The following is a 15,192-nucleotide window of genomic DNA, read 5'->3' as shown; positions in this document are numbered from 1 at the left end:
TGCAACAAGCTGTGTTATGGTAGTTGTGACTCAACAGAACTGCTCTTTCTGCATGTAAGCTTAAATCAAAACTAAGCATTTGTGCCTATGACTAACAGAAGAGTAAGTTGAATAAACAACTGGGAAAGATAAATAAGAACCTTGAAAGATGCACTATAAGAGAAGATGTTTTGGAAGAGGAATGGTGGAACAGTTGATGTAGCGGACTGACACAGATTTTGGGGGGATAAAATCAAAATAGTTTTATGCAAATATATCATAGTCATAGTAGCTAGGGTCAGAAGGGACCTAAACAGATCATCAAGTCCAAGGGTAAAAGGGTCTTCTACTAAGGGTAGTAGATATGTAAAGCCTACTTGGTTTTAAAAAACAATTTTTGGAGTCTCTGCTGAATATTGACCTAATATCAACCTAACATTCACACACTTCCATGTGTGAGAGTCTGTCTTGAATGTTTGTTGTCAGATTAATGTTAGAGTGAAATTTGTGCACATCCAAACACATGCACACAAATGTTACCTTATTTTTAAAACCCTATGCGACTGCTCAGTATGTGTACATACTCACTGTAGGTTTGATTGTGACTGATTCTCTACTAAGTCAGCATTTCCTTTCACCTCTTAGGTTGGCATATTTATTGATTAGGAGGGGGTTTTTGTAATTTAAAAATAAGCAACTTAAATCAGTGCAAGCCTGTGATTGCGAGTTGTCTTTGGCAGTGTATCTGACCCTGTTAGTCATACCAAAGCCTGCGTCTGTCTTCTGCCTGCTCCTCTGCTTCAGCAATGGAATCAACAGCTGTAGCCACAGATGGACCATGTTTGACAGCTGTCCTGCACAGAAGCCAAGCCTTATAATATCTCTCTCTAGCAGCAGCATCTTGCTGAGTGTCTGATTCCTTGGCTGTAACATTTGCTGGTTTTTTGGTTGAGTTCCCTGCTGGCAATGAGGAAATTTGGCTGTGAGCCTGTGAGAGGTTAAGGTATGTAAGACTGCCTGATCATTTTTCCCCTTTTAGTTCTCAGTTTCCATTTTCTTATTTTTGATTTTTATGCTTTCTGTTCACCCATAACTTCCTCCTCTAATCCATCTCTGAGACACTGTTCAAGTGTGTTGGTTTAAAGAGCGATCCAATCTGTAGCTTCTGCATCCTCATGCCCTCTGGACACCAGAGGCTGTGGTCTACAATACATGGTCTCAAAAACACATTCAATATTTACTGAAGTAAAACTTTTTAGTAGAAGTAGAGGGGCTTAGAGGTGTGTAAGGTGCCCTGCAACCACTCTCCTTCCCATTTCTCTGCGGAGAAAAAGAAAGATGGTGTTTGCCTCAGTAGTAAAAAACTGAAAAAAAAAAAAATATGGTGAACTAGTACTTCACTGGGAGCACAAGTCAATTTTAGCATTCCTAAGATGAACCCTTAACACGCAGGAAAAAAGATTAATTTAACAAGTACCTAAGTGAGGGAAGAACAGCTAATGGATTCATGCTTCTGTATCTATAATAATATCTTAGACTGGGACCCTGAGTATATATAGTTAGTAAGTTACATTTATATGGGACAAAAAGGACATTGCAAAGGGTAAATCCTTTTCTCCAGTTTTATCCAAAAGGTATAAGGGTAGGAGTGGGGTTTTATGATAGCAGGAAGGTACTAGTCTACTATTTTGTATGACTATATTAAGTTGTTTTGATACATATGGAAAAATTGTATGTGGCAAAGAAGAAAAGGTGGCAATAGAAAATGGAAAGCAATAAAATTAGTTGGACCTATACTCACTAGAATTTTTTTTCTGAGATTTGTTCTGCAAAAGAACCGTGATGCAAATGCTGTTCCTGACAGTTTCCAAAACTTGATAATAGTAGTCTGTTTTCACAATGCCTTCCCCTGCTCTACCATGAACTGCATTTGATTAAAGTTTATTCTGAAAGGTGGGCTCTATGTTATACATCTTTTATATATGTAGTGGCTAGTTTAAACTGCAAAATGTTTCAGAATTAAGTGTAATACTCTTTTATTCAAGAAAGGGACCAGGCCTGCCTTGCTTATTATTCGGCTAGCTCTTTTCTGAGTAGTTCAGGTGTGTCTTATCTTTCAGAGAAGTGAGGTCCTACTTCACCAATACTGTATGTGGTTGGATCCAAGGCCACTCGGCAGTTTGAAGTCAGTCAGGTCACTTAAAACGCTCCAACTTTCTCAGTAGCATATGGCTATTACAAAGGCGGGAGTTGATTCCTAACGGGATTTTGTGATATTTAAAAAGTAACAGGCACTTGTTAGTTTTCTCTGGAGGAGAGCCTTCATGTATGGCTTTGTCCCTACACCCGCCTCAGTTTAACCTTCAGGGCCTGTTGCAAAGCCTAGGCATTTAGTGAGGCTGTATTGCCCCAGGAGGTCGGTAATAAAGGTGAATGCCTAAGCAAATATAAAATGGGAGAAGTCCAAAGGATTACCGCAGCGACGGCACAACTCACCCTGCAAGTGAACCACGGCTGGGCATTCATATCCCTTCCATCTATGCCCACTCTGGCTGGCAGCAAATAACGCCCTCCAGCCAATTCGGGAGTGTGGCACAGCCATTGCTGGGCGTGTGCCCGCCCCACCCCTGCCTTCCCCTCCTCTCGTGGTAAGTAGAAACTAAGCATCCTCCTGGGCCCGGAGCCCCGCGGTGTGTGCACCGGCCTGCTGCAGCGCTCCCTCGTCCCGTCAGCCCGCCGGGAGTCCCAGCGGAGGAGCCTGGCCTCGGGTTTCGACCGGTTTCCGTCCGTCCCTGGCAGCCTGTTGCAGCAGCAGCTGTTCCCCGCCCGCTGCGGGCAGCAGGACCCGCATCCTCTGCGCGTCTTCCACAGGCCGGTCGCGAAGGCACTTGGCACCCGGGCACTGCCGCCAGGAGCGGCGCGCCCTGCTCCGCTCCGCGCGGCTCCGGCAGCCGGCACAGGGCTCCCCGCGGGCTGCGGCTCCGCCCGCTCCCGGCCCTGCGGGCCCCGCAGCACAACGGGGTTCAGCAGCGAAGGTGTCTCGTCGGCAAGGTGCAGACGGCGACCTGGAGCTGCAAAGCCGGGCCCGGCTGGGAGGCGAAAGCCGGGAGGAGCCGGCTCCTGCGGGCGGGGAAGGGAGCGAGGCCCCGGCCCCGGGCTGGCGCAGCGCCGGCCAGAAGCTGGGGCGGGGCGGGGCGGGGCGGGGGCTGCGGGACCCGCCGGATCGCCGCCCCTGCCGCTGCGCCCCCTGCTCCGGCTCTGCTCGGCGGGGCCCGGGGAGCGGGGCCGCGTGCGGCCGGGCCGGGCCGGGCCGGGCATCGCCCCGCCTGTGTCCTCGTCGGGGGAGCGCCCGAAGGCGCCGGCTGCCAGGGGAGAAACCCGCTCCCGGCCGAGCTGTCCGCTCCCAGGCCTGCCGTCGCCGCGGCCCGTGCAGGGGACAGGGCCGCCGGGGCCCCGGAGCACCCACCCCCGGGCCGGCCTGGCCCGGCCCGGCCGCCTCCTGCGCCCGCGGCCCGCACTCCCTCGGGACGGCGCGGCCGGCTCCGGGAGCTCCTCGCCCCGCGGCGGCGCCTCCTTCCTTCGCTTCGCCGCAGCCGCCGGCCCGGGCTGGGGGGCAGCCGGCCGGGGCTCCTCGCGGGACAGCGTCTCCCGTGACCTGCCGCCCCGCTTCCCGCGTGCCCGCCCCGCCCCGCCCCGCCCCGCCGCCCGGGCTCTGCCTCCCGCCTGCCGAGACCCGCTGCTCGGGCCCGCGCTCGGCTGCGAGGTGACGGCTCTCCTCAGCCCGCGCGGAGCTCGTCCCTGCGCGCGCCGCTCTCCCGCGCCTCCCCGCACGGATCGCCCCAGCTCGGACCTGCGGCGCCCGGGGCCGGGGACGAGCCTCCTTTCCGGGGAGCAGCGGCGGGAGAAGCGCGGGTAGCTCCGGCGTTGCTCGCCACCAGGGCGGTCAGTCAACGCAGAGCAGAGGGAGGGTTGCGCCCGAGACCCGCTGAGTTCGCCGGTGCTTTGCCGGCAGGCTGGCTGAAGGACTGCGCAGCAAAACACCCGGAGAGAATGGGTGTTCAGTGGGTGCAAACTAGACGTGGCGGTGCTGCCGTCGCAAGTCCCACCGCCAGGAAGCGACGGACGAGCTCTGCTGCCCGCCGCAAGCGAGGTCCAGGGCCGCGTTGTGTCGCTCGCCGGGTCCGCGCTGTACACGTGGGGGACACGCGGCCAGGGAAGAAGGCACCTGGGAGCCCTTCAGCCGCCCCTGCCCGGGCAATCTCTGCTCTGGGATCACTGCTCATCTCCCAAACCTCGGGCGTCTTCCCAGAACCGCCAGCTCGTTGTGCTCCGGGCTGTCACCACGCTATTCTTACTCTGCCTCACTCGTGAGTCTTATTCCCCAGATGTACCGTGGGCTAGGTATTCTGGCCTCAGGTCAGCGGACGTTTTTGGAAGCTCGAGATCTCAGGACCTTGCCGGGCTAGAAATGGGAACTTTGGTATGGTTAATGATGCGGTTGCACCTGTGGAGGTGAGCCTCAGTGGTTTGTTTTCCAGCCCCTGCCCCAGAGAATTCATAATTTATTTAAGATCATCTGTGGATACAACAAGCACTCCTAGATCCCTGTTATTCCTTAGGAAGTTGTGAGGTATGGGTCTGTAAAATGACCAGATCTGCATTATGTGCTAAAGACATTTTAGGTCATTTTGGAGGGCTTAATGTCTCCCTTCAAGCTTAATAACTCCTGGTACAGTTGGATAAGTGATACTTAAGGCACATGGCATCACATGGGGAAAGATACAAGACATAGCCCCGCTGTGATTTCTGTTTTTCTCTAATTCTCTAAAGCGTTGGTAAAGCAGTTCTTTAAATGTTTAAAATTGTGGTTATTTACATGGCTTTGTAGAGTTGGAAGAGAATATAGGACCTTGCGCGTGATGGCTCTGTGGGTACGTAGTTGGTATATACTGATACAGTCGAAAACGTGCAGTTAGTTATGCAGCCTGTTATCTTGGGGTAGAGGGGTTAAGAAGCTCCAGTGCCATGCTATGGTAGGAAAAGAGGTAAAACCGCTCCCATGGTAACTGCATAAGTAAGGTGATAAGACTTTTTTAGATAATGATGTTAACATGTAGTGTAGAGCTACTCGGCTGGGGATATTCAAAGACATTAACAGTCTTTGTAGGTCTATGGTGTGTGTGTGTGGGGGGGGGGTTCTGTCCATCCCCTCCTCTCCCTTCCCGCAGGTGTTCTCAGTCAAGTGTCTTCATGCTGGTGATGACCCATGTTATATTCCCTATTTATAACAGGAGCCAATATAGTACCTAAAAGTATTGCAATCTTAAGACTATGCACTCAAAATAAAAATAAGAAAGAGCAGAAGTTAAGAACGCTGCAGTAGCATTAACTCAGTGATGCTGCCCAAAGGTACACAGGGGACAAGCTTTACATGGTGTCAGGAGGAAAGCTGCTTCCCTGGGACAAAAAGAGAGTGAATTGCCATTCTAGGAGTTTCTTGTAGAAGAGGAAAGGCTCTTCTACAGGAAGAGTAGATCACTTCCAAACAGGAAGATCTCTCTCCCCTACACTAACTTGGATCACCAGTATCCCACAGCTTCCCAATAGCTGGCACAGGGGCAAGCTGTCAGGGAGCCTGTGGAGAACCTGCTGGCAGTCCAAATGTCCTCAGCCTCTGAACAGACCCAGATCAGCCCAGTCTGTTCAAGAGTGGGGGGTGTAATCCCCAAGGCTGAAACTGTCCTGCTGGCAAGGTTTGTACCCCAAACAAACACGCACCCAGGCTGTGCATAGGGGCATTTCTCTGCAGCTCAGCCAGCGCTGCTGCCAGGCCCGCTAGCTGTGCTACCAAGCCTTACACCCTGTGCACCCCTCCAGACTGACCCAGAGGAGTGCACAGAGTGGGGCAGTCTCTCATCATGGGTGGCAACATCCTGGGGCTCTAGACAGTTCAAACCTCAGGAGACTACCCCCTGCCTGTTGTACTGATCAGCTGATAGGAGGGGTAGGAGGCATTCTCTCATGGCTAGAACCATCCCAGGCCTCTGGGATGGTTCGAGCTAGGGCACATCTCCCTCCTGCTGGGTACACAGCTCCAGGTGACCCCAGAGCTGTACACAGCCTAGGGGGATTGTCCCTCCTAGACCAGGGTGGTTCTAGCTGTGATCCCTGTCTGTTTAGATGGCAGCAGGGGAGTTCTGGTGCCCCAGGGACACCACAACACCTCTGCACCCTGCCCTACTTGAGGGGGCACGAAGTGCAAGGAGTGAGAAGAGTAGTTCTCCTCACTACTGCCAGCCCAAGGGAGCTTATCCTGGCAGCTGCTGAAAATCAGCAGCCAACTGCCCATTGACAGCCTGTCCCTTTCCCCAGCAGGGGAAAGCCAGGCTGTCAGTCACTGGTCTCCCCTAAGGGCAGGGGTGACCCAAGAAACAGCACTTCAGAGCAGTGTTTCTCAACCCGTGGGTCATGACCCAAAAGTGGGCTGCAAGAATATATGAAAGGGTCACAAACAAACTTTAAAAATGGATTCTCCTTTAAAGGAGGAAAACGTGGGAAATGAAACCAGGGCTTTTCTCTTACAGGCAGGCAGAGTTCCAGCTTGTGAAGGGCTGCTTGGGGTCCCCCATGCCCTTTCCCGCACCCCACAGACTGGGGGCTGGGGCCTGGGGACAGCTGTCAGGAGTGAGGAGCATTGGGTCAGGACTGGCCATTGATGTTACAGATGGGTCCTGGTACAAAAAAGGTTGAGAGCCACTGCTCTAGAGCCCCCTAGCTGGAGAGCTTGCCTGTGTAACTCCAGTCAAGGGGCTGGTACGTTTGTAAGCTCTAGTGTCGATCTGTTTATCCAGCCATAAGAATTCCACAGAAAATCTTAGCTCTGGAAACAGACTCTGGTCCATAGGAATAGGTTGGCATATCTGTCTTGCAAAAAATTAAAACTTTAATTGAGCAGCCTCTGCTTTCAAATATATATTGCCCAGAGAATTGGGGCGTGGAGTGAGTTATTGTAAGCTGAAGACAGTTTCTATCTTCTTCTTTCATATGGCTGTAGGAGCAAGAGCTATCAGTTTCTATAAAGCTGTATCACAAAGGAGCAGTCCATTTGTTTATGCTGAAGTGGATGTATCTTAGTGATAGGAAAAGATTTTTAAAAATAAACTCTTAAGAGATTTTAGACTATGTACACTGCAGGGCAAAACAGCAAAAATCCTAAACTCCCAGGATAGCTTCTTTTTTATTACTCTCTAGTTTCCCTAGCTCCTGATGTTAAGGCAGTGAAATGCAGGAATATTTTTATTTTTGATGGCTTACTGAAGGTTTCCCTTGTGCAGAAATTCCCAGCAGCAACCTGAAAGCAGCAGCCTCTGTGCCTGCTGGGCCTTTGCTCAGGGAGAATGTGCATGATGGTATCACAAGGGAACAGGGCTTCATTAAGCTAAAAATCAGATGTTACTGAGCATTCATAGACATGCTATTTCACTGGTGTATAACTTTATATCCTATCTAATTCAGAAGACAAGATGCTCTGGGGTAAGGATTCCTTAAATGATGATTTTTTAGCCTGGAAGCCATGATCCCTTCAAATAGGTGTCAGAAATCACTATTTCCCTACCTTTCCCATATTGCTAAATGGGAAGAAATCCCAGCTACAGTGACAGGGATGTTTTCCCCTGGAAAAAGGTTGTGGGTGGTGAGTGGGATATCAGTTTAGAAAAGACTGAAGACAGTATACTACCTTAGATATGAGCTCTTGAAGTTCCCTGAATTCCCTGAATGACCCTGAATTCTCAGTGGAATCATTGTATTATTTTTCCCACTCAGATCTGCAAAATTACTGAAAGATTCTTACTTATGCTATAAAGGAAAAGGTCACCTGGGTGTAGAAACTAAATATGAAAAATACTGGAGCAAAAACTGAACCGGCCATAAAACTTAGTGTAAAAGTTAGGGCTTTTCTGATGGAAACTGCTTTACAAGCTTAACTGTAGTGGCCTCTATACTGCATGAGTTTGTCTATAAGAACCTAGGCAGACAAGGTTCTTTGGGTAAATCCGATATCTTATATTAAACTAGCTAAATAGTTGGAAAAATAATTGAGATGCTTCCTCAGCCTGATAAAGAGTTTTTAAACCCAAAAGCTGGCTAAGACATTTTTTCCAACTATTTAGTTGGTCTAATAAAAGATATCAGATTTACCCACCTGAAGAACCTTGTCTGCCGATGTCCTTAGACCAACACGGCTACAACCTACACCTCTATAGGAACCTAGCAGAGAATTGTTATTGGTTACAGAGTCGCTGTAAACTGAAATTAATTGACTTAAGCCAGTCAAGGAAAACTTCAGATACTCACTGACTTAACTGGAAGAAGATGCTGAAGTAGTTTACACTGAGTTGTGTCTCACTGGATGAACTATGTGAAGGGAGAAAAAGGACAGTTGGACTAACCTGGTGCGGAAGTATGAAAGCCTCTTGGGGTGATGCTGCAGTTGGGGCGGGGGGGGGGGGGGGGGGGGGGGGGAGTAGAGACCATATGGCCATTAATTTCCAGGTGAAGAATGCTTCCGTCAGTCTTAAGTTGTCCTTTCATGTTATTGTGGCCCCCTTTATTTTGCTTCATCCTTCCTTCAATGTCTCTTGTGCAAATGCAGGAAATCTCATCTGCTCGATAGCATATCCTCAGCCTGTGCCTAGATTCACGCTAATTGAATTGTAGTAAAAGAGCTTCTACTAGGAGAAAGCTGCTAGTGCTGCTGATGGTCCCATGATAGGATTGAGAGCTGCACAGAGCAACACTAATAAGGATATTGCTGAGAGTGGCACTGTGTTAAAAGGTGTTTCTGAAGAAACAATGGCTAAAACTCCTTTCACCTCCATGCAATTATTACTTTCACCTTTATTCACACGCAGGGATTGTTCATCCTAGAACTTTCAGGAGGAGGAGGAAAACCTCTGGCAGTGTTATACTGGGTAATTTTATGTCTAATGCAGTAAGAAACCAAAGGGAAATGACTCACTTTGATTGACTGGGAAATAGCTACTTTAATATAAAAAGTATAAATTGAATATATTCCTTCAAACGGAAAATGCCTTATTGTCAGTGGGCTGGGACTTAAAGGACAGGAATTGAATTCCTAGCTCTTGTCACAGAGTTTTTGAGTGACTGATTTTGAGCAAATGAGTCTTCCTGTACTTCTGTCTTTCCATCTTAAATAGGAGAATGGTACTCTTTTCTTTATCTGTCTGATCTCTAAAGACTATAAACTCTTTTGGGCAGAGGCTGTCTCTTACTAAATATCAGTACAATACCTAAGCATGGGATCCCATCTCAGATAGGGTATCTGGGTGCTGCAGTAATACAAATAACATTTGTTTAAGGCTGTTGTAATGTTTTGTCTTTTCATAATTAGTCGCTCAGGGCACATAATATCTGAGCAAAGAATGGCAGGATCAAAAAACGGGACACTGCAGGAAGCAACTTTCTGACTCTGTACTGCTTACTTCTTACCTAAAAGCACACCCAAATAGTTTTGAGGAACTGAGCCCTGATCCATTTTGCGGAGGTTCTTTCCTTCCACTGGAACCGTGATCCAAAGAGGCTTGTTGAATAAGCAGGCTCTGTTTTCCATTACTGTGACAGGGAAAAAGTCTGACTATTGGGAATTACCAATGGTTTTGTGTCTTCAAATAAATCCAGGAGAACTCTTAAGTTGACTACATCAGCATTCATTTCCTAAAGTTTCCTACCTGTGGTGGATGCTCCATTATAGATTATCACCCAGAGCTTTTTTTGTTGTTGTTGTCATATCATCTAGGCTTACTTGGAGCAGGTAAAAAAGCCATAAGCCACCTTTGCCCTGCCTGCTACTCCCACTGGTGATAGCAATGATGGGGAAAGTTGTCTAGTGTAGAAAGATACAGGTGCAAATTACTGTATAGGAAGAAGCATTGTCAAGACAGGAGGAAGGTGGGAGTTATATCTGGAGGCAGAAGATGATCCTATGTGCTAGCAGGAGCTGGTTGGTTTCAGAAGCCTGCAGGCCTTTTGTGCACCAGAACTACTTTCTGGTCCTCTCCTGTGCCTGTATCATACTTTGCTCCCACACAGTAGTCACTCAGTGCAGCAATGTCTGGAGCCTCCAGCTCTCCAGTAGCACCATGGGTGGTGGGATCTGCATTCTGTGGATATAGTGGAGCGTAGTATTACTCTTGTCCAGGGCATTATGACATTGGGTTGCAGAATCTTTTCTGAAAGCTGCTTGCCACTGGGAATGATGCCTATCTCAGCTAGTTATTTGGATGCCTGCTCACACATCAAAGTGTCCAAATGATTGCTGTTTAACACTGGAGCTATCCTGTTGGCTCAGCTATCACCACCTACCTTCTCTAATGCTGATGCAGGCCTAAGCTGTTTAGAGCAAGAGATAGCTTTGTACATACTTGGGCATGCAGCATGTTGCACAATGGAGCCTGTTCCCTGACTGGGGTCTCAAGATACTACGGCAACACCAAAATGAGTAAGTGGATTTAGAATCACCTTTTGCTGACACTAGCCAGAGGATGAATGGATACCTACCTATTGACAAACAGCAGGGATTGAAGTACAAAGCAAATATACGCCTATCGATAATGGGCTTATGAAGTCCTGGCCCTACTGAACTAATGGGAGATTGCCATTGATTTGGAGGAACCAGGATTCCAGGCCAGGTGTTTTATTCATATTGTACTGTACTGGGAGAGAAATCAAAATCACTGTATTTTTGTTCCAGTGAGACACAGAATAGCATTTTTCTTTGCCTGTTAGCATCTGTCGGGCAGTCTGTTGCTTTGATTTGTTTGTGGAGAGTGTGGTGAAAGCTACTAGGCCAGTGAACACCCGTTGATCTCTGAGCTGATGCCCCTTCACTCTTCCTACAATCCTTGGCTGTCCGGGACAGCTCCCAGCAAGACCAGCAGAGCAGCAGCCGACTGCCAGGAGCCAGAGTTGCAATGCAGACCCATTCTTACAGATTAGGGGAAAGTTGGGTACCAGTGTTAGAGCTGCTTTCAAACAGCAATAATTGGAGCGAGGGGCTTGGAAATAGCCCGAGCCCTACTCACTGGACGAAATGTTTTCCCCTTTTGGAGACCCTTTGCCCAGCTATTTCACTGCCTCCTGGGTGCCTTCAAGAGGCATTTCCTTACTCCGGAGAGGCTTTCCCAGTACAGCTTGTGTGACACTGTTCTGTCTCGTCTAACCTCCGTGCCGCTGCTGGGGTAAACTGGAAGACCCTTCTGTAGAGATGGGACTAACGGGGGCTGGAGGCAGGGGACCGGCAGGTGCGGGCCGGGCCGGGCCGGGCCGGCTGACTGCCACGGGCATCCCCGGAAGGAAGAGGATCCGCCCTGGCCCTTCCCTGCCTTGGGGGCTCATCGGGGGAAGCTCATTCAGACTGAATCCCTCGGGCGGGTAGATGCACATACCCAAAGCAGGGACGAGCACTTAGCAAGGGGTCCGTCCGCCAGCCCCCGGCATCTCCGTGCACGCAGCTTGCAGGGCCCGCTGCGGGGAAAGGGCTGCGGGGATGCGCCGGCCGCACCGAGCAGCAGAGATGCGCACCACGAGGACCCCACGCCACGCAGCAAATCCAGATTTCTGACCTTTGTATCCCTTTCTTCTCGTGGTGCCTTCTCGTGGCCGGTGATTTCGTGATGCTACCGCTCGAAATAGCGCTCGGGAAAGAGCTCGGGGCTCTCCCTCCCAAAGGGCAGTGGGAAGGTAAACACCAGGCCCCAGGGCCTCAGCCCTCCCAGCTTACCCAGTACCCGCCTTGTCACCCCAGATCCCCTCAGGCAAGCACCACCTCCTTGCCTTTCGCCAGGAAGGAAGGAAGGAAGGAAGGAAGGAAGGAAGGAAGGAAGGAAGGAAGGAAGGAAGGGATTTCCATTGCCTGGCTGGAGCCCTGCAGCCAGCCCAGCCGTTTGCCCCCTACACAGTCCTCCTGCTACATGACAGACAAGCTAAGCTGGTGGTGGGTCTCCTCCCACTACGGGGCTTTAACTGGGAGCTCCCCCAGGTGCATGTTGCTTACTCGCCACATTGCGCACACAGCTACTCACCTCGGCCATACTTGGGGCTGGTCCCAACTGGTGCTGAAGGCTTTCCCTGCAGTGAATCGGGGCGGGGGGAGAGGGGACACCGCTCGGCGTCACCTTTCCAGCCCCAAATGTCATTCACGCCCTGATTTAAGCATCCCCGTCCACTGGCAGCGGGAGCGGGATGCGCTGAGATTAGCCTCTGGTGGGACAAGGGGAGCAGCGCCGAGCAGGGGACGCCGCCCCGGGCCCTCGGCTCGTCCCTGGCTCTCGGAAACCAGCTGGACGCGATGTCGCTGGGATCCGGCAACACATCAACGCTTGGTGTTTATCGGAGACTAGCAGGGATCCGCTTACACGTGGCACTTGTACCTGAAGGTGGCTTCCCCGCTTACCTCTACCCTCCGCTGCTGAGGGACCCCTGCTACTTTCAGATCTAGGAACCCCAAACTCAATGGATGAACCCCTCGTTTTGTCCCTGCAGCTTGGGTGAAAAAGGAAAACAAAAAAGCCAAGCCATAGGTTACCCGTATCGGGCTGCTGTTCCGTAAATACAGTGCCCAAAACGTGCCAAGGAACAAGGTGCCGGCTTGTCTGCCTCGGCCTGCGCGCACGGGAGGTGGCTGGTCCCGTTCCCAGAACTGCCCATTGCTCGGAGCTGGGAGCTGGCACACGGACTGTGCGGCAGAGATGGCAGCTCAGGACAAAGGAGCTGCTCCTCAGCACATGTACGTAGGAGGGAGGCTGGGGGGTGTCAGCTGCTTCAGGGGAATTCTAGTATGAAGAAACAGGTTGATTTCCAATGGTGCCAATACCCGTGCGTGCCAGCCACGTACATGTGCACCCCGATACCAGTGTGTGCCAGCCATGGACACGTGCACCCCGATACCAGTGAGTGCCAGCCACGTACATGTGCACCCCGATACCAGTGTGTGCCAGCCATGGACACGTGCACCCCGATACCAGTGAGTGCCAGCCATGTACAATGGTCATGGCCATGTCCACCCCGCAGGAAGTGTGGGGCATGATCCTAATGCGAAATCTACAGGTATGAAAAGCGAAGCACGCCCCGCAGGCGGCACTTCCCCAGCCCCAGGGCTGATTGCTGTTTGAGTGCAGACCTTGGGCTTGGCGCTGTGCAGAATATGGAGAACACAGGCCTGCTCCAAGGTGCTCACGGTCCAAATGAGGGCACACGGATGCCCGCCCCGAGACCCTTGTCTACGGGGCTTTGCAGAGGCAGCACGCCAACGGAAACGTACTCCAGCTGCTGTGGGATTTTGCCTCCAGCCGTTAAGCCCGCTCGGACACCACGGTGATGGCCACGGCCTGGCTGTATCAGCTTTCCCGGGAGCGGAGGGGCGGCGCGGGCAGCGGAGACGCCGGGTCCCCGGGCCCCGCAGCCGGGCGCTCGCTGCACGGGGCTGGAGTCGGGCGGACCGTGGGGCCGGGCAGCGCTCGGAGCTCGGGGCGGGGGAGGCTGCGCTTGTCGGGAGGGCTCCGGCCGAAAGCTTCCTGGGAGGGGAGTGCGCTTCTGGGAGGAAGGGGCTTCGTGGAGGGGGAAATGCGCAGGACGCGCTGGAGGAGCGGGGGTTACTTTGTGCGCACACGTGCCTAATGCCTATTCCCTCCACCTTGTTTCCTAGTCAATCATCAGCCGTCAATTGCGGCCGGGACGGGCTCCAGCCTTTCTCGTGCACTCATCTGCCTGCGGGATGAGCACTTCTTTTGTCGCCGACGGCCAGGCCACCTCCTGCCTTCGCCCCACGCGGAGTCCGGCCCAGGGCAGTGCAGCATGCGGGTCAATGGCAGGATGCGGCCCTGGACCTCGGCGGCCCGGACTCCCTGCTGGGAAGCAGCAGTAAAACGGCAGCCCTCCGAGGAGGACACCAGTCCCGGGCCCTGCGGCGGGGAGAGGACAAGTGCCAGGTATTCCCGAGAAAACGCCCGTCGTGCCCGGTTTGTAGGCGACGCCCTGCGAGCTACCTGGGGTGGGTATTCGTGCTAATCACAGCCTTTTCCTTTATTGCCGTGGCTGGATGGACAAGGATCCTTTCCAAGGAAGCTTGCAGGTACATTTAGTGGGAAAATGTGTAAAGACCCAACCCCCAAAAGGTTTAATGTCACCGGTGCAGCACGGAAGTGCCCCGTGTAAACGGAGAGAAAGCCCGCTGCTCGCCTGCCCTGCCTCTGCCGTGTATTGGGCGGTGGCAGCCAGGCGCTGCTTGCTGTCCGATGCCTCTTTTAAAAGGACAGACACATGGGCTCGTGCCATCCAGGAGCTGGGAAGGAAGCAGACGGCTGTCCCGGCGGAGGCAGGAGCGGGGGCCCTGTCGCTGCCTACCAGGTAACGCAGATCCCCGAGGGAGCAAACACCAGCGCAGAAGAGCAAGGACACCGCAGCGCCAAACGCACTTGGCTCCTTTATTTTGGCAAGTGCAAGTGCGGGGCGGGGCGGGGCGGGGCGGGGCGGGGCAGGGAGCGCCCTGGGCGCGGGGAGGACTCGCCGCGGGATCCCGCGACGTGGAGGAAGCGGTGGGCGAGAGGGTGGGAGAAAGGGGCTGGCTGGGGCCGGGCCAGGGTGCCCCTGCCTGGAGGAAATGGCGAGGGGCTTCCTTCGCCCGGGGCAGAGCCACGCCTGGAGAGCTCCGGGAGCGGCGCCTGGCCCGGCAGCACCGATCTGCGCGGGGCTCCCGGGCCGCGCGCGGCCCCTTCCACGCGAGGCCGGGGCGCGGGAGGCCGCGGGCGCGGGCTTTTAACCAGCGTTTCAAGCCGTGGCCGGAGAGCGAGAGACCCCCCTCCTCAGCAAGTCACCAAAGTGGAAGTAATCGCTCTTTTCTCCTCTCGCATTTGTCCTTTCCTGTTTCATTCACCGCTTGAGAAATGGCTCGAGAGCAGCCCCCCGCTTCACCTCCCCTCTCCCCCGCCTGACTCAGCAGCTCGCGGGAGCGAGAGAGGAAAGGGGCCTCCAGGTCACAACCTCCCCGGTCTTCAAAGCGCGGCCGCTTCCCGCAGCTGTCACAGCTCGCACTGCCCGGCTCCCCAGAAGGTCAGCGAGGAAATAAACAGCGGGGCCCGGGCGGGGGGGTCGGCCCTTCGCAGCCCCGGCCCGGCCCGGCCCAGCCCGTCCCGCCAC

The sequence above is a fragment of the Alligator mississippiensis genome, chromosome 10 (assembly GCF_030867095.1).
Source record: "Alligator mississippiensis isolate rAllMis1 chromosome 10, rAllMis1, whole genome shotgun sequence".
Lineage (NCBI taxonomy): Eukaryota > Metazoa > Chordata > Crocodylia > Alligatoridae > Alligator > Alligator mississippiensis.
The sequence above is the reverse complement of the archived record's forward strand: the minus strand, read 5'-3'. Positions refer to the sequence as shown.